Source organism: Talpa occidentalis, unplaced genomic scaffold (genome assembly GCF_014898055.3).
Source record: "Talpa occidentalis isolate TD23 unplaced genomic scaffold, MPIMG_talOcc4v2.1 talOcc4.12, whole genome shotgun sequence".
Lineage (NCBI taxonomy): Eukaryota > Metazoa > Chordata > Mammalia > Eulipotyphla > Talpidae > Talpa > Talpa occidentalis.
The window spans coordinates 65670829-65689010 of record NW_023601212.1 but is presented as its reverse complement, the minus strand read 5'-3'; the positions used below and the strand labels follow the sequence as shown (position 1 = coordinate 65689010).

At 46.2% G+C, this 18182-nt stretch overlaps 1 protein-coding gene across 7 annotated transcripts in view; it reads right to left on the bottom strand.

The window, feature by feature from the left end:
- Positions 1-18182, bottom strand: part of LOC119241340 (uncharacterized protein C1orf226 homolog) — a 270987-nt gene that overhangs the window by 137907 nt on the left and 114898 nt on the right. Inside the window, exon 2 of one of the 7 annotated variants that reach the window (XM_054693515.1) lies at positions 12455-12718. The exons of the other annotated variants lie outside the window; for them this stretch is intronic. The gene's annotated coding sequence lies outside the window, so the exon portion shown is untranslated. The remainder of the gene's footprint in view (positions 1-12454; positions 12719-18182) is intronic. 7 annotated transcript variants of the gene reach the window in all.

Here is an 18182-nt window from a genome sequence, read left to right as displayed (position 1 = left end):
AAGACTTAAACATGATGCTTGTAACTGTAATACTCCTAGAAGGAAACATTAAGGCAAAAAACCCCAGATACTGACCTTGGCTATGATTTTTTTGGATATGGCAACAAAAGGAAAAAGAAACAAGTGGGACCACAAACTTAAAGTCTTCTGCAGAGCAAAGGAAATAGCCAACAAAATGAAAAGGCAACCTTTGAAATAGAAGAAAATATTTGCAAACCATATATCTAATAAGGGGTTAAAATCCAAAATGTGTAAGTATTCCAACAGCAAAAACAAAACCAAACCTGATGAAGTGGGCTAGAGGTAGGGTGCCCACAGATTGGGCAGAGGGATGAGAACAACCACTCCATGCACTCCCCTTTCCCTTCACAGGTGAAACACAGGCCCAGAGAGAAAAAACTGCCTCACCCAAGTCCTACTGACTCTTAGGGGTGCACCTAAGACTGGAACTGAGGACCCTTCATTACCAGAGATCTTTGGGGTGAGTCCTCCTAAAACACCGTTTCCCCTCTTTTCCCCAGCAGAACTGAGCTGGATGCTCACCATCCCCACTACACACACACCCCCCACTCACACATACTCTCATACACACACACACACACACACACACACACACACAAACCTACACATTCCTCTAACCACTCACTCGTACAGACAAATAAACACATTCTCACATTTATACACACACACTTTAGCCCTGATCTCAATTTACAGGCTCAGACTTTTTTTTACTCTGTTAGAAGCTTACAGGTGAAACAGCATCCCTGGGACACTTGGGCCCCATACTGGTGTCCACCCCTTAAAGGGTATAATAAATACTTCTAGAAACCATTCTGAAGTAAACCAGGGACCATATTGTGCAAAAATTGTAAAGAGATTCCCTGTGGAGTTTTAAGGTCATAAATGAGATTCCAGACAGAAGAAAAAATGACTCTTAAGCCTATTCTACTAACAATCTCTCTTCAAAGTGAATCTGAATGAAGGATGCTTGCAATGCTGTTGTTCTGAAAGCAAGGACACCAGGCCTGAGAGGCAGCAAGGAAAGCAAAATGAAAACCAGGAAATTTGAAGTATTTACTTATTAATACATGCTAATTGCAGATGATGAACACGGCTTGGGATTTTCCACTCTCTCTGGGCTCATCTGAAGGTTCTAGAACCAGGAAAAGGAGCTGAGCAGATGGAATAAATGTTTATTAGACATGTACTCCATGGCAGTACACAGGCATGTGGAAGTTCTGACAATTCTTCCCCCAGTTATTTCTAATTTAACTGAGAAGTCAAGCTTCATGCAGGATCTACAACACTCAATCGGGGGTTCTCGACCAGGCATGGTTTTGCCCTTCATGGGACATTTGGTAGCATGGAGAGGGCCTCCAGCGTTGAGGTCAGGGAAACTGCTCCATCCTCCGGTGGGCAGGACAACCCCCACAATTATCTAGTTGAAAATGTCAGTAGGGATGAGGTTGAGAAACCCTCAATTAGATGTCTGATAAATGGTTAGTTGGAATTAGAGTTCATCCAATTCAGTATGTGTTGAGCATATGCTCAAGCCAGGCACTACAGTTAAACACGTGGGAATTAAGGATGAGTAAGACACATCTCTCCTCTCCAGGCTACCTAAAACAATGATGAAAGCACTGGTGGGATGCGATCCAAAGTTAAATTAGTGTCTAAGTGCTCAGGCTTCTGAGAAAGTGAGATGCCGCAGGCCAACATCAGGCAGAAGGTGACAGGGCTTGAGCGAGTCATGGAGGACAGTGGGGTTTAGACAGGAGGCTGGGGCACCCTGGCTTCTCAACAGGCTGAGTGAGGGGCAGCAGCGGCATCTCTGGCCTCATGGTGAGAAAGGCAAGCTGGATGGGCACCCAGGAAGCAGATCTACCCTGGCCCTTCCCAGTCAGCCTAAGTCAATGGCAGAGCTTACACAGCTGTATCTTCTACCTCTGTAAATTAGCACTAAGTGAGATGTGGACTTAACAAGTATAAATTAAAGCTGACCCCCAACAACACAAACAACACAGGGGTTAGGGATGCTGACTACCCCCAGCACAGTCAAGCTTTTTTGACTCCCCCCAAATTCAACTCCCTATAGCCTATTGTTGACTTGAAGCTTTACTGACAACAGCCAATGCACACATGTATTCTATATGTATTGCACCCTGTGGTCTCACAATTAAGCTAGAGGAAATAAAATGTTAATAAAATCATAAGAGAAAAGGTATTTACGATATTTTTGAGGGCACAGGTCAACAGTATATTTACCCACAAAAATCCACATATAAGTGACTTCATGCAGTTCAAAACCGTGTTGTTCAAGGGTCAACTATAATTAGGAAATGACAAGAACAATAAAAACTGCTATTTAATGAGCATTTGCTCCATGTCAGATATTTTGATTACTGCCTCATCTGCTGTCGCATGCGATCCTTACCACAACTGTGTAAAGTCCACACGATTACGACTCTGGAAATGAGGAAACAGTGATGGCATGATGAGATAAAGGTATAAACGAGGCAACCAAGCAGCAGCTTGAACAGTCAACTGGTCTCTCCTGCCCTAGGATCCTCTTCCTGTTCCCCAAGATGTCTACTCCTCCCCCTCAGCTCTCTGGTTGCCAAGCACCCTCAATCCATTTACAGCGCGGTGGCTGACCAGCACCTGCTCTGCAAAGCAGGTGGCCAGTGGGTAAATGGAGACTTTTCAGGGTCTCTAAGGCCACATGACACTGATACTATGTCAAGATCTTCACATATTTCAGCTGGCACAGCCAGCCCCACACAGGGAAGGGAGCAGCAAGGGACATGGTGCTGGGGCATCCTCAGGGAAAAGGTCCAGAATCCCTGGTCCATGTTAACACAAGGTAGCAGCACACGCAGCTTCTCTCCCCCAGTACATCCAACAAACCCTCTAATTATGTGATAAAAATCCTACTGGTAACTGCTTTTCCCAGAGCAGCACATTATCACCATCCAAATATTTCCCCATCTTTAAATAATAGGGTAGTTTCACAAGGCACGTATCTGCAGCAGCTGCACCAGCACAAATAGTGACCAGTTAATCCCTTCTATTTATACACCTCCCACCCCCATCTGTAAAGGATGCTCTCATAGTTTTATTACACTGGATTCAAGCAGTCATGATGGAATTCAGGCACCTTACTTCCGAGGCTCAGAAATGTCACATGAATTGCCTGTGGTCACACAGCAAGGTCTTCTAACCACACTGCATTTTCTGGTAAGCCTATGTGTATCAGTCATGTGGCATACCCCTTGACAATGAGTAATTGTCACTCTCTCTTCCTATTTAATTTGCAAACAAATAATGCCTACTGTATACATCCATAACAAATCACTATGTTATAAAACCTGACAACACCCTTTTCCTTTTAGAACAAGACTCTGCCAATTTTAGGGGGTGTAAAACTTCTTCTATACAAGGCTAGACAGTAAGTATTTACAGCTCTGCAGGACAGACTACCTCTTACAACCACTCACTCCTGCCCTTGCAGTGCAAATGCAGTCACAGACCATCTGTGGAGGAGTAGACATGGCTGTGTTCCAGTAAACTTTAACAGCTGGGGGAGGTCCCCTAACTAAACTATAAGGTCTTCCCATCTGTCACAGACTGAACTGTGTCCCCTCAAATCTAAATGTTAAAGCTCTAACTCCAATGTGACTTTATTTGGATATAAGACCACAGGGAGGCCATTAAGGTTAAAGGAGGTCATAAAGATGGAGTTGAATCCAGTAGGGTTGGGGTCCTTACAAGAAGGGGGAAACAGGAAAGAGGGCGCCGAGGAAAGGTCCTGTGGGCACACAGTGAGAGGACACTGTCTACAAGCCAGGAGAAGAGGCCTCACCAGAGACCACCTGACAGCTTCTTGATCTGTGACTTCTGGCCTCCAGAACTGTATGAGAATTAATTTCTGTTTAAGGCACCCAGTCTGGGTGTGCTCTTAGGGGGGGTCAGTCTGCAGCCCAGAGCAGACTAATACACCTCCTCTTAAAATTTATTCAAGTCACAGGCATTAAATTTCCTAAAAAAATTATGAGAAAAATATGTAATTTTGTGGGGTTTTTATGTGAATGGAAATAAATTTAAAATGCTTTAATCCACATCCCTTTCCAGAGCTTCTTGTTAAAGATCTCTTTATCCTATTCCACCCACTTGGCTCAACACTGCTGCTTTTTTCCCTGTCCCTCAGTGTGTTCCAGTTACTTATGTAACATTCCCAAAAGGCTGTGTGCCACGGCTTTGCCTTTAAACACACAAACAGACGATCCTTGGGCCCCTCACATAAGCTCTACTGAGATCAAGTGGCCGAATGGGTGAGCTACTTTGACTCCTGGATTCCTGGTTAACACTATAGGGGAGCAAATACAAGTCAAATAGTTCAGAAATGGCCCTCTTCAAATGTGGGAGAAATAAGCCTTCAGAAGAGTTTGCAGAAGACATTTGAAGATGAGAAATGAAGAGTCACCAGAAGGCCCCAGAAGCAGCATGCGACACACAGCAAGGTCAGCTCCAGAGTGTAGAATTTTGCAGAGAGGCTCACATACAATAGAAAGCAATAACAGGGTTGGCCTACAGCAAGACAGCTACAACCCCCAAACCTGTCGTTCTGTGCCAGTCGCCCTCTCCACACACCTCCAGAGTCTTCCATAATAAAAAGATGCAATAGCAACAACATCAGAATGCTCCTGGAGTGGCCATTAGGTCATCCTGATGAAACAGCCAGGAGCAAGAACATGGCAAGTCAGAGGGTTAGAGAGGCAGGAAACCTGTCTAACTTGTAATGCCATTTTCAGGAAGTATCTTGTTTAACTGGTTGTGCTTTTTCTGATCCCCATTCACTTTATTTTCTGTCAAAGGAAAAACAGTGGTATGACAGGTAAAGAGGAGCCAGATTTGTCTTTTAATGCTTTGTCCTGTGAGCAAGTGGCACAAGGTCCCCATAAACAGCCACACTATTTAAAATAAATGTTACTTCTTCAAAACTCCTAAAACAACACGCAAACCAATTCTGGAATTGTGAAAGGAAATGAGGTCATGGGTATTCAGGCCTAAGCAAGCCTAACACATATCAGTCAATATTTGCACAGTGAATGCATGGATAATCACCAGGAACCAACTTCCTGACTGCTCACAGGGTATCTTTTCATTTCATCCGAGAAGCGAAGCGTCACTTCCATTTCATCTCTCCAACCAACTGATGAGCACTGTGATTTCTGCAATAAGTCTATGCTGAATGAAGCATGACAAAACAGCCCAATGCTTCGTGTCCTTCTGCCTTGTGAACATTTGGATACAGAAAAGTCCCAGATGGTTCCTCATCCACTCCAGCAAAAATCTAGGAGCAAGTTTAGCACTTCTTCTCAAAGCTCTGCAGTCCTGTCCTGCAAACCAATCACCAGCCATTCACATCCCACACAAGCACAGCCACACTTGTGCACATACAATCTCTAGATAATTGCAGACATATCAAACTCGCAATTCAGATACATAATGATTTCTCAGAATTAAGCCTGAGTTTGACGACGACATTCGTCCATTCCACTCCCTTTGGAAAACAATGTGAACCTCTGGGCACAGCTGCACTGATCAAGAGTAGCGTTTCTATGGCACAGGCCCAGAAGCACAAACCCAGAATGTGCCTGGGAGGATGCCAAAGGACCAGAGGGGCAGGGACAGCTCCTTTAGTTTTTGCTGTGAACCATGCTGAGTGATCACAACACTCCAGTGCCCACTGGCCACCTGCTGGTCTTGGATTTCTGTACCCACTCTCTCCCTGCCTGGAGGAATACACAAGCCATTTTCACTCTCTCCACCATCAGTGCTGAGCGATTCAGTCTTCAACCAAAAGATGGACAGATGATGGAAGAAGAGACAAGTAGGTGGAAATCTGAACAATGATTATAAGCTTTGGGGTTGGGGGTTGCAGAGAGATAGGCTGTATGTGGGAAGATCTAAAGGTCAGAGAGAGCAAGGTGGGAGTGAAGAAGTCCAACATAAAGCAGCAGAGAAGGCAGGGGAAGAAAGGAAAGATGCAGAAACTGCTGAAGCCAGTTCCTGTCCTTGCAGCTGCATGCAGGGTATACAGAACCCAAAAGTGGGGTGGAAGCAGGTGAGTAGCAAGGAAATTGTCACTTGCAGAGGAACACTGGGGGAAGGGGAGAGCACAGTGGAAAGCAGTCAGGCACAGTGCTGCAGGACCCTAGCCTGGCAGAGGAGGCCTGGGTGGCAAGGGAGGTACAGATAATCCACATTTATGGCTTGTTCTTCTTGAGGTTGCTGACCCTCAGTGGTTCTTGAATATCCCACCAGATTCTGAGTTTCCTGCTGAAGAGAAAAAACACTGCCCTTGCTGAATGGGGTTGGGTCACCTCTTTCAGAAGCAAGGTAGGCCTTGCATTTATGACCTGGCAGCCCAACCCCTGAAACATCAGCCTACATGTGTGCAGTGCTGTTATATGGGGTTTTGTTTCATCTGATCCCCACGACCTTCTAAGAGGGACAGCATTGGCCTTAAACTGCCCCCCTTAAATAATGAGGAGATATTCAGAAAGACCAAAGTCAGGCTTAAAAGTCATGGTGTGTGACCCTGGGAGCTGAGTCTACAAATCAATTAGAAAGAGACATTACCCTTGATCACCCTCCCTGGGGGCTCCTCTTTGGCTTCCCCACTGCGGTCCTGCCTCATTCCAGAATGTGTCAACAGTGGGCCACAGGAGAGGGTGGCCCGATAGGCTGTATTGTGCAGAGAGGTGGGCAGCACGCTAACCGTCCAGGCTGGTATGATGATACGTACACATCACCGATAAAATCGCCTAACTGGGCGATTCTCAGAACACATGCCTATAGTTAAATGACAAATGACTATGTATTTCCTTTAATGTCTTCATTGATGTTGACATCTCACCTCAAAAAATTATTGAGAAGCAGATACTTTGGAGGATATGCCCCATGGGTAGACAATGGCCCCTTTGTAATGACCCAGCTCTGCCTTGGTCACTGCACTGGGAAGAGCGGAGTGAGGGACCAGTGGTGGAACTGATGAGAACCCACATCTATATCCAAATCCAGGCTCCCTCATGGCACTGCCGAGAAAAATGAAGAGAAAGGTGGGCACACTCAGACATAGATGGGCCATGGACATCCCCAGAGGGTCTAATTCCTTTGTCTAGTAAAAAGAGTCTCTCAGGGAAAAGAGTTTTTCATATCAACAAAACCTCATCAGATGGGATCAAAGAAATAGGCCAGTGTCAGTGACAGCCTCTCTGGTTCTCTGGGTGGAGGCTGCAATGCCAATCAGGAAGATACTACCCCTGAGCCCAGGCTCAACTACGGCCACACTCACACACACAAACTCTTATACCTGTCACCAACAGTGGTCCTTAGATAGTCAAAAAATTCTTGCTGGGCCTCCCCGGTGGCACAGGCACTTGAGCGCAGCGCTGTGAAGATGTCCGCAGCCTCTGCAGCGCCGGTTCGATCCCTGCCAGCCATGGAGAAACCCATATGGTGTGGCAGACCTCTCCTGTCTTGCCCGCTGCTCCCCTCAGCAGTGTATTTCAGTCAGTCTGCCTGTTTTGTTCCCCCCTCTGTCGCTGGTGAATCCTCTCACCCTCCCGTGCATCTGGCCTGTACCCCAGTTCTTGTATAAATAAATAAATCTTTAAAAAAAATAAATTCTTGCTGATGGAGAGGAAAACCTAGTCCTGTGGACATCAGCTGGGGCCTGTACTCTGGCACACTCAAAGCTCAAGTCTAATCCACATTTTCCCAGTTATATAATCCAATTCCTTCTTTATTCAAGGCAGTCATGGTTAAATTCTCTGGTCATCTGAAACAAAAGTATCTTAACTGTTACCACGTGTAGACTGTTCTAATATTTCTGTAAAACCATAAAACAATAAGTATCAACAATTTAAAAATTGCTCATATGCTGTGATCTGAAATATTCATTTCTAGGACCCTAAACCAAGGAAATAATCTGAAACACACAAATAGGTTCATGCATAATGATGTTAGAGGAAATGTTAGATAAAATCATGGATCTTTAGAATAGATAATGAGGAAGTCACTAAAATATGGTTAACATGGATTATCAAATGTAAGCTTAAATACCTGTAATCTTAAAAAGTGAGATCCAGTATTGCTTCTACACTGATTTCAACTTTGTAGAGAAAAATAAAATATACAAATAGTAGGATATGCCAAATGCTAATAGTAGCTGCTTCTAAGTAGCAATATGATGATGTTTCATGCATTTTTGGGATACTTTCCTCTTCAAATGCCCTACAATGAATATATAGCATTTTGATGATCAAGAAAAAAGCTTAATCAAACTACACTACCCTCAAAATGAAACTCATTCTTCCTTATATTAAACAATTTCTCTCCCCAAAGTCTCTACCCAAGAGTTCTGTGATTCCAATGTATGGATCTCTGGGACTACACATAGATCCTACACCAGCCTTTTAGATTTAAAACACAGTCCAAGTCTAAGTTTGCTCTCTCCAGGTCAAAATCTCGGTTCTCTCAGCCTTCCCCACAGACCAGAGTGGACTCTTCAACTCTCTTCTGCACCCCCAGTATATCTGTAGCTCTTTGAAAATGTGCTGTTATGAATCTATCACAAGAGTCCAAGTGGGATTCTCACCTCCCTAGCTCTGGAAACCATCTCTACTAAGGCAAGCTAAGTTCCATTTCTTCTGAGGCACTACAACTTTTGAGTTAGGCAGCACTGGAAGGGGATGGCAAAGAGCTAGTACATTACCCAAAATGTTGATAAAGTGAAATGGGTTCTCCAAGAGCCTGCATGGGCACTGCCTAATGCCATTCTTCCAGACACTTGGCTTCCCCAACAGTGGCTGCCGCCTCCTACAGAGCAAAGTGCAGCACTGCCAGGGACTCCAGGACCAAGACCATTATTTGCATCCCACTTAATTTGCATTTGTATACAGAGTTCATAAATTTTCATTTCGAGTGGTAAAGCAGACAATTAGGCCAGCCTACTGCAATTGTCCTCGAGTCCAGAATTATATATTTTAGCCATAAAACACTTAAATGCAAAAACCAGTTCATTCCACTGCATCCAGGCATAGGAGTGTCTGTGGGTCACCTTTAGGGTTGGCAGCTCACCAGCACTCACTCTGGCGCAGGAAAATGTGAGGCTATATGCACACACTGCATATATAGTAGAGGCTATCATGTTCCTCTTTCCAGGATTACCCAGGAATTTCCAGAAGTTCCAGTCTCCTGGATACTTCCGGTCACAAGAAAGCACAGAAACTACTCAAAGTTCCTGGTTTCACCTGCCTGCACACCAGCTCCCCTGCAGAAGGGCTGATACCACAATGGGAGGCTCAGGGACACAGACCAGCCAACTTATCAGTTATCTATAGTTTGTCATCACCACTGTCCCACTACCTGGTTCCACTATCTGCTGATCCTTGCAAAGATTTTGAGGATTAAATAAAACAAACCAGTGTACAACAGCAGACAGTCCATGAATGGAACGGTCCTTTCTCCCACCCTTTAAGGGACATCTTTGTAAGATTGCTAGGTGAGTAAAATCTCCATCCAGTCGCCTCTGCTTCAGGTTCCATGGAGTTCTAGAAAGAGACTGGGAGATTTAATGATCAATTCAACCCAAAGTAGGGTTTGTGGTGAGGTGAGGGGGGTGAGAAAATTCCCATGCCTACCTCCTTTGAGGCAAGGGACTGGAACCTAACCAGCTCTAAGGAGAAAGGACAACTGGGAGAAGCTGTAAGGAAAATCAGGATCTCTTTGCCATATCTAATCAATTAATTCAAAGTTGCTGAGTGGCTGTTACTTATAGGGCATCACGCCAGACAGAACAGGATCCTGGTCTTACTACCTGGCTAGGAAAACAAGGCCCCAAACCCCGAGACCTGCATGAGACAAAACCATCATGGACACCATTTAAATGGGAGGAAGTGATATATATTGGACCAGTCTGCAGTAACCCCATTACCCCAGCTCTCCTGGTAGGTGCTGGGTGAGTCTGGGCTGTATTTGATCCCTGGACCGGCAAAGAACATGACAGAGGGAAAGTATCAATGCAGATGGGGTCAATAAGTAAAACTCTATAAGGAGGAGTGAATCAAATTTGAGTCAAAGGCCAACAGAATCATTTGGAGCTTTGCTGCATACTCTACCTATGAATCCCATGCAGATGTAGCGCATTTCCAAAGCCAAGGGAAACAGGAATCAGTCTTAGGTTTTCTGAGGGCCAGCCTCTCAATCAGGTCTGAGGGGATACCCTAGGTCCTCTCATCATCTTCAGGTTTCTTTTGGGGGGTGATTTTTGCCTTAAGTTTTGTGGGGGGAGGGAGGTTTGTGGTTTTTTTTTTTTTTTTTGGATCCACCTAGATCTGCCTTCCCCTGCCACTGCAGTCATCTTGCAGGGACTGTGGTCCTGCTCTCTGCTCACAGGGGCAGCAGCACAAAGGGGAGAGTGACAGGAGCATCACAGAGATCAGACCCTGGAGGCTCAGCACCCCCATTCATATGCAGATGACTGAAGGAGAGAAATGAGGACCAGCAGGGAAGATTACAGACCTGACAACTCAGTCTGTAATTAAATTGTCATTCTCTTCCCCACTCTCTCCCTCATCTCCTAAATGAGCATCCTAAGGGGCTATTCTCTCCCGCAGCCCTGCACTCATCCTGCCCTTAACCAATCCTGTTAGAATTCTCCAGGTCAAGCCTCAGAGCAGAAGGCACCAGCACCCTGAGTGAGCAGGTCCACAAGCCTCCCAAGCTGCCCCTACCCCAGAGCAGGTATGGGCAGGGCCACCCTCCCTCCAGGAGGCATCCTCCCTTACACTGCAAGCATTGGGATGATCTCCCCATCAGAGCCTGAAGAACAGGCCTGGGGGGAAGTTAACCTGAGGGCAGAATAACTCGGGGAGTTGGGAGGGGGCTCAGCCCTGCACCTGCCAGGCTCACTCAGGCCAGCATCCCTGCTTCCTCTCTGAGAAGTGACATTCTGGTGGGCCAGCACGGGGTGGCGAGGTAACTCAGCAGATCCAGAGTAAACCTAGCCTGAGTGACCCCCAACATGCCACATCCTCTCTCTTGAACCTCAAGAGGCACCCTTCACTGCCTCGCTGTCCCGGGGCCCTTTCGCCACAGGTTTCCAACTGAAAGCACTTTGCTTAGTTCTTGGGGCATGTTTATAAGGACCCACTCCATCCACTTGTTCCATGTCAGAGACTCAGACCTGCAAACTCCCAGGGAAGATCTAGTGACAGCAGAAACCCGGGACCTCTTTTCTGTCCTGTCCAGCACGCCTTCCATGGGCTCGAAGACATTCCAGAAGACGGCACCATCCTGCAATCAAACAACGCAACACAAACCCAACAGGACTTTCCCTTTCATTTCCACTTGTATTTAGTCAACACACCACCTTTCAGGCTTGTCTGTGCATGGTCTTTGTGAAAGCACTGAAGAGAGACCCAGTGAAGTAGTTCGTGATTATTATATAGCACCTAAGACAAAGCCATTAGCAGTTAATTATTACTCAAAGACATGGACTCTGCCCTCAAATACATGTTTTAAGAACTTGCTGGTAACCATCCACACAATATGAGGCCTTACTCACATTGGGACAGGAGGAGAACCAATTAGCTATTCTAACCACTCTTCACAATTTCTCATGTACTCACAGATGGAAAATGAAAGCTACTGCTGAACCAGCAGAAGGATTGGTGTGAAACAGGAGAAAGGACAAAATCTGTGGGCCCTGCACCCCCATTCTGCTCTGGATCCACCCACTCCAGAAGCATTTGCTGGCCCAAATAATCCAGGTGGCCTGCTCCCGCCAGCAGCCCCTTTGTCAGACAATCATATTTGCTATTATTTAATAATTATCATTTGCAATCCATTTTTTTCACAGCATGTTGAACAGCATATAACTTCTATTATAGGCCATCTCCCACAGTTCAGGTGATGGACACTCCCTCCAGCACCTCCTTCCTGCTCCCATCCCCCAACAGCACCTGCTGAGCACCAGGGTCCTCTCCCCTCACACTTGTCAGTCCTCACCTTGCCCCTGCCTGCAGCCCCAGACCAGGCTGCATTCCTGCTGGGCATGCTCCCATGTGCACTCAGCCCTTCCCACACTCACATACCTCTGCCGTGGGCTGCGTCTCTGGAAATCCCCACCCATGAGAGTCCCCTGCTACACTTCTGACCTCAAAAAAATGGTGCATGTCAATCACAGTTTAATACAGAACCAGCTTGGTATCTACTAACCTAGTGAAGAAATGGTGACAACATGGGTAAGTAAAATTTGTGCAACAACCGGTCAGCCTCCATGTTACCATGAGTTCTTTTCATTTCCTTTGTCATTACCAAATATTTTGCCTTCCTCCCCAGAGGCAGTGGACAGATTTTCACCTTATAGCATTTTCTTTCATACCTTTAAAGAAGTGTGAATTCTTTTGACAGGGTAAAAATTATCAGGCAGGAAGAATGTGAAGGAGCAGCACCCGAGGAAGACAAGGGGATCCTGAGTCTAAAGATGATGATGGCCTCTTCAGCTCTACGTCCTTCCACAAGGACACCGCCAAGTGAGAACCAGACTCTGTCTCAGGACAACTGACGTACATATCACAGGTGCACCGGGTCTCCTAGAGGACATGTCCAGGACCATCCAGGAGAAGTGGTGATGCGGAAATGGAGACTGGGAATTGGGAAGAAGGGAACAGAAAGATCTTAACAAGGTGATTAACTGATAGATGCTGGTGACAGTCTCCTAACCCCATTCATACAACCAACTCTAAAAACTGTTCCATTAGCAAAGACATCCTTATGTCATTTGCTCATTTAGTCCAATAGTCTAATTTATTCAATTATTCTGCCCATGATTTACTTTTTATTTAGAACTAATTATTCTCTGGCCATGGTCTACGACCTTCACAGAGCAGGTAAAGAAGTGGCAAAAGCCTACTCTTAAGAAGCTGAAAATCCAGTCGGACAGATAAAACCATCACACAGCAGTTCATCCAAGAGCCACCATGGACTGTCATGAAACAGGGCTGCACGGATGGATGTGTGTGGATGGGAAGGCATCCTGGCAAAGAACACACACAGGAAGGGCAAAGAGGATGGAGGTGGTAACGAGAGGCAGATGGCACTTCCAAGCCAGAGATGGCATGAGTGAAGGCAAGGAAAGGGCAAATAACACAGGAAGTGGGGCAGCTTGAAGTCTGAATTGGTGCCGAAGCCCACAGGAAGTACAGGATGAGCATGTGGAGAAAATGAAATCAAAACAAATTTAAAAATAAGAGCCAATGAGAGGAGTTTATTCGGTCAACATGTAAATTTGGAGCCTGTTCTATGTGCAGGCACTGTAGTAGGTGCGGAAGATGGTGGGATACCCAATAAACTGACCATTTCTAAGGGCCTAGGAGTTGGCCTCATAAGGAGATGCAAGCACATTGGCGAGTAATGGAGAGGGTTAGGTACTGCCACAAGAGCTAATAATTGGTCCTTTGGAGACAATAAAGATGGGTTCCAGCTTCATGCTATTGAGAAAAATACTAATGGTACTAATGTTAGTCATTGTCAATACCATTGTTCTCAGTGCCAAGTTTCATTTACTGAACACCCACTACATGCCAGGCACACACCAAGTCCTCGCGTGATCCTCTCATCCCCCTCCCTCCCCCTCCTCATGTCAACCAGAGAGGAAGTACATGTTATAAAGATCACAGGCCTACTAGGTGCACCCGTAGTCAGCGAGTGCCATCTCGGGAACTTCCTCTCTGACCAAGCATGAGCAATTCCAGCCCAGACAAGGCTCCACATCAATAGGGTGCCGCACCCGAGCGACACACTGGCCAAATCCGCCAAGATCATGTTGGCCTTTAAACCTAGTTCTGACAAAACTCACTTGTTCGGGGATGAATGATTTCAAACACCTCTTCTAGGATGAAAAAAGTCAGACTTCCTCAAAACATTAATATCCCCCTCCTCCCTCCCCTCTGTGTCTCTCTAGCCCGAACCCCCAAGGACAGCCAAAGGCTGCTGGCAAGACACTGCCTCAGCTCCACGAGCCCAGACCAAGGGTAAGGGAATGCTGGCCACCTCACCAAAACCACAGGCCAGATTTTATGTTCTCCTTTTGATCAACTGCAGATCATTTCAGAAAAAAAGATCATTCTCATTTCCAAGAGCCCCTTTGGAATAGAGGACAAGCCTTGAAAGGTTACAGGAAACTTTTCCTATGAGACAGAACTTCCAAAAGGGAAGTAGAAACTATAGTACCCTTTGAGAAAAGGTCTCAAAACACCAAAAAACAAAAAAAAAAAAAAGGTACAAGCAGCACTGAGGTTAGTTCCATAAGGGGAGAGCTCTCCTCACTCAGAGAGGGGCTCCTAAACTACTCAGAACCCCATGACCTATTGAGACAGACCAACCACAAGCTCTGTGACCCACAGAGGAGTGCAGACTTGTCGTGGCCCAGGGGTGTGTGAACTGCACTAGGCAAGCAGGAAAGGAGGCTGGGGTCCTCATTTTATTGGAGAGGGAACACAGAGGTATCTAAGGATGTGGTGACTGAAAGTTGGGAAATCACATTTAAAAAACAGATGGAGGGCCTCCCCGGTGGTGCAGCGGTTGAGCACTGGGTTGCGAAGCTGCCCACAGCCTCTGCAGCACTGGTTCAATTCCCGGCTGCTCCCCGGCCACCGGAGGAGGGTCCCACATGGCGCGCAGACCTCTCCTGCCGCCCGCTGCTCCCCTCAGCAGTGTACTTCGGTCCTTCTGCCTGCTCTGCTCCCCGCTCTGGCTCTGGTGAATTCTCTCACCCTCCCGCGCTTCTGACTGTACCCAGTGCTTGTATAAATAAATAAATCTTTAAAAAAAAAAAAAACAGATGGAGATGGAAAGAGGAGTGGGACATGAGAAGCAGGGCCGAGCCACTGGATGGATGTCCACAGCAGGCTGTGCATGAGGCTCTGCGTGCAGGGTATGTGACACTGTGACACTGCGGAGGTGACAGCCGAGTTCTACGGTGCCTGTGAGACGGGGGGCCCAACAGCTCGTCACACCCCAGGGTGTTGGCAGCTTTGCCTTGGATCTTCTGGCAAATAATTGCCAATAGCTCGGATGAAAAACTAATCTCTTAATTAAAAAGAAAGAAAAGTAAAGAAACATCCATCTCGAGATGGAAACTAGAGCAGCCAAGTCTAACTAACAGAGGGCAGGGGGTATGCGTCAGAGAGAGAAGAAAGGCCCCAGGCTTTGGGGAAAGGGTCAGGGAGAAATAAAAAAAGGTCTGGCTTCATTTCTGAGAAATGCCCCTTCTCCCTGGCCCCTCTGAAATCAAGAGAAATTCTTTAGGGAATTGTTAAGGAAGAGAGCAGACAACCAAACTAAATTCAGAGGGAAGCCAAGAGAATTTAGAGTATCTTGGCTGCCATTCAGCAAAACAGACAAACATTGAGTAAACGGCACAGAGAAAAGCCAGCACACGTGATTACCCCTCAGCACACATTCTTGAAGACCCTCTCCTTTCTCTGCTCAGCCTGACTGCCCGTTCAGTCCTTGCTCTGATGCTGGGCCAGGCCAACTTCATATCTCCAGAAGCTTTCCAGTAGCCCACATTCCCATCAGCTCTGAGCCACCTGGTTCTTGCCCTTATGCCAGGCACTGGCATGTACTTCAGGACAAAACAACCCAGTGTCTTATCTGCCTTCACCCCAGTTTACCTCCACTTCAGCTGGGTGAGCCCTGAAGTCTGCCTTCAGATATTTCAACATAAACAACAGGTTGCTGAATGGATTTACAATAGGGCATTTCAAGCTGCTTTTCTTCCAAGTTCTCAGCTTCAGCGACTTTCCAGCCACACCAGCTTCACTTCTTAAAGCACATGGATATTTCCTGAGAGCCAGGGTCAGCATTTCAGTAACAGTTAACTTGGTAACAAGCTGGTAAACCTCACTATAACCAGGTTGAATGATTTAGAAGTATGTCACTCTATTAACACATGCCAAAAATAGAAAAGGAAACACAGAATAGTTGGGACATACAAGCTAACATACACTGAACCGAAGAAAAGATGTTCTCGCTCAAAGGCAGCTGTCAAAGTCAGATGACAAAGGATGGTCTTTCTGTACAGGCGATGGCTGCTACCAAGCCTATTAGCCAGGTTCACACAAATGTCACCTGAGCTCAATTCTTGTCTCCCCCTATCACCCCCCTTTAATGGGGGAGGAAGAAGAAGGGAATTTAGCCAGCTGTCTGGGAGAAGGCAGCAGGAATTTCTGGAATCCCTTATCTTCCTCTGCTACCCTAAACACAGATCCTCAAGAAACTCAGTAAATCAAAGAATACACACTAAGAGCCCTGGCAGACAGGGGAATCTGCTCCCACTCTACCTCCCGGCTGGTGCCTAGGGTCGTGACCTGTGGGTAGCACCTCACCCTTGCCTCAGACCTGTGGGTTGTGGAGAGGAACCACAAAGAACAAGCTGAGTGGTGGCCCTCAGACCCCTGTGTTGCAGGAAGACCCCAGGAGAAGAATGCGCAGAGCAGTCATGAGAAACACCATCCAGAAAAGGAGCACATTGGCAAGCTGGTGTGCGGGGGCAGATGCTCCGGGCAGCACCTTCAGCTCGGGAGTTTCCCATTTGAGTGTTATGGTATGAACAGTGGCAGGGGTGAGGCCACACTGATATACCCAAAGAAAATCAAATCGAGGCCAAGAGAAGACTGCTTTAATAATGCTGAGGTGGGCAAGTTCAGCTGCCAGCGATGGAAGGTCTTAGAGGAAGAATGAATGACTCTCAGACTCTGGTCTGAGTCCCAGGGGAGGGGCTGCTTCATCCAGGACTCCAGAAAAGCAACACAACAGACACGGCTTCCACAGACCTCGGCAACACTTACCCTAGTATCTCTCCCCTTCCATTGCCCTCTTTAAAACACTAGAATTTTATCAATTCCTGAGAGTCTCAGAGGAATTAATGTGTGCAGAGCAGACCCTGGGGTTGAAGTGTCCATCCACCCAAGCAGGAAAGAATCAAATGAGATGTCAGCCTGGAGAGACCAGGGAGCCAAAGGTCTGAAGAGCTGTTATGGGACAGAGATGAGGCAGGTTCTAGATAGGGCCAGTCAGGAAAGGTGGGGAGGGTAGGAAAGCAGCTGTAAATGTTGCTGTATTTTCATACCAACTACAGAAAGGAAAGCTCCACAACTCTCCTTGGGTGCTGATGCACAGCCTGCATGCTAAAATGTAGAGAAACTTCTAGATGGTCCTCCCTGGCCTGGGCCTGCCCACCTCCCTAATCTCACATCAGGCTGCTCTCCCCACTGACTCCATGTGAAATTTCCTTCTCTTGAGCTCCAGCTCACTCCAGCCTCTTGATTTGAACTTGTGATCCCTCAGCCAGAAATGGTTCTCAGTGAATCTGGCTCATGTCAACATTCAGGTCTTAGCTCCAATTACTCGTCCTCAGAAAACCTTAGACCATGAAAGGTGGGTCCATCCCATGCTCTCCCCAGCATCACTCCTGGTCAACTGGACCACCTGGTATTACCTGGTTTATTATGTATCTGTATTAAAGTGGACTTGAACGTAAGTTCCACGAGAAGAGAGAGCGCACGTGTTTCCCAGTGACAAAACACTATCAGATCATGAAGATCAAATATTTGTTAATTTGATCAATGTTTATTGAAACACCAGACACAGTGCAATCCTTTAAGTATGAGAAATCTGGCTCTGTATGCAAAGTCAAGTTTTTTTGCATCTAAAAATTGGCTTATTTAAAAAAAAAATAAGAGCAAGTGTACCACTGAAAAAAATATGCCACTTTTTCCACAATAAATCATTGGCAAAATTTATTGAGCACCTTCAACTTCTTCCATGTGTCCAATAGATCAAATCTGTCTGGATAGGGGTGGCATTTTGACTTTAAAATGGCAGTTTCAAGTGATAATTTCTGGGTGGTCAGAAACTGGAGTGTTCAACCTGTACAAGACCTTCTTTTGATAGGATATAAATATCACAACACATATACTATGATGTAAATCCAGGCTATGTATTTGTGGGAAACATTCTACTTTAACATCAGCCAACTGTTCAATATTTGAAGAAAAGTGGGAATGTTTATCACACAGTATCCTTCATCAAAACTCACTACACTT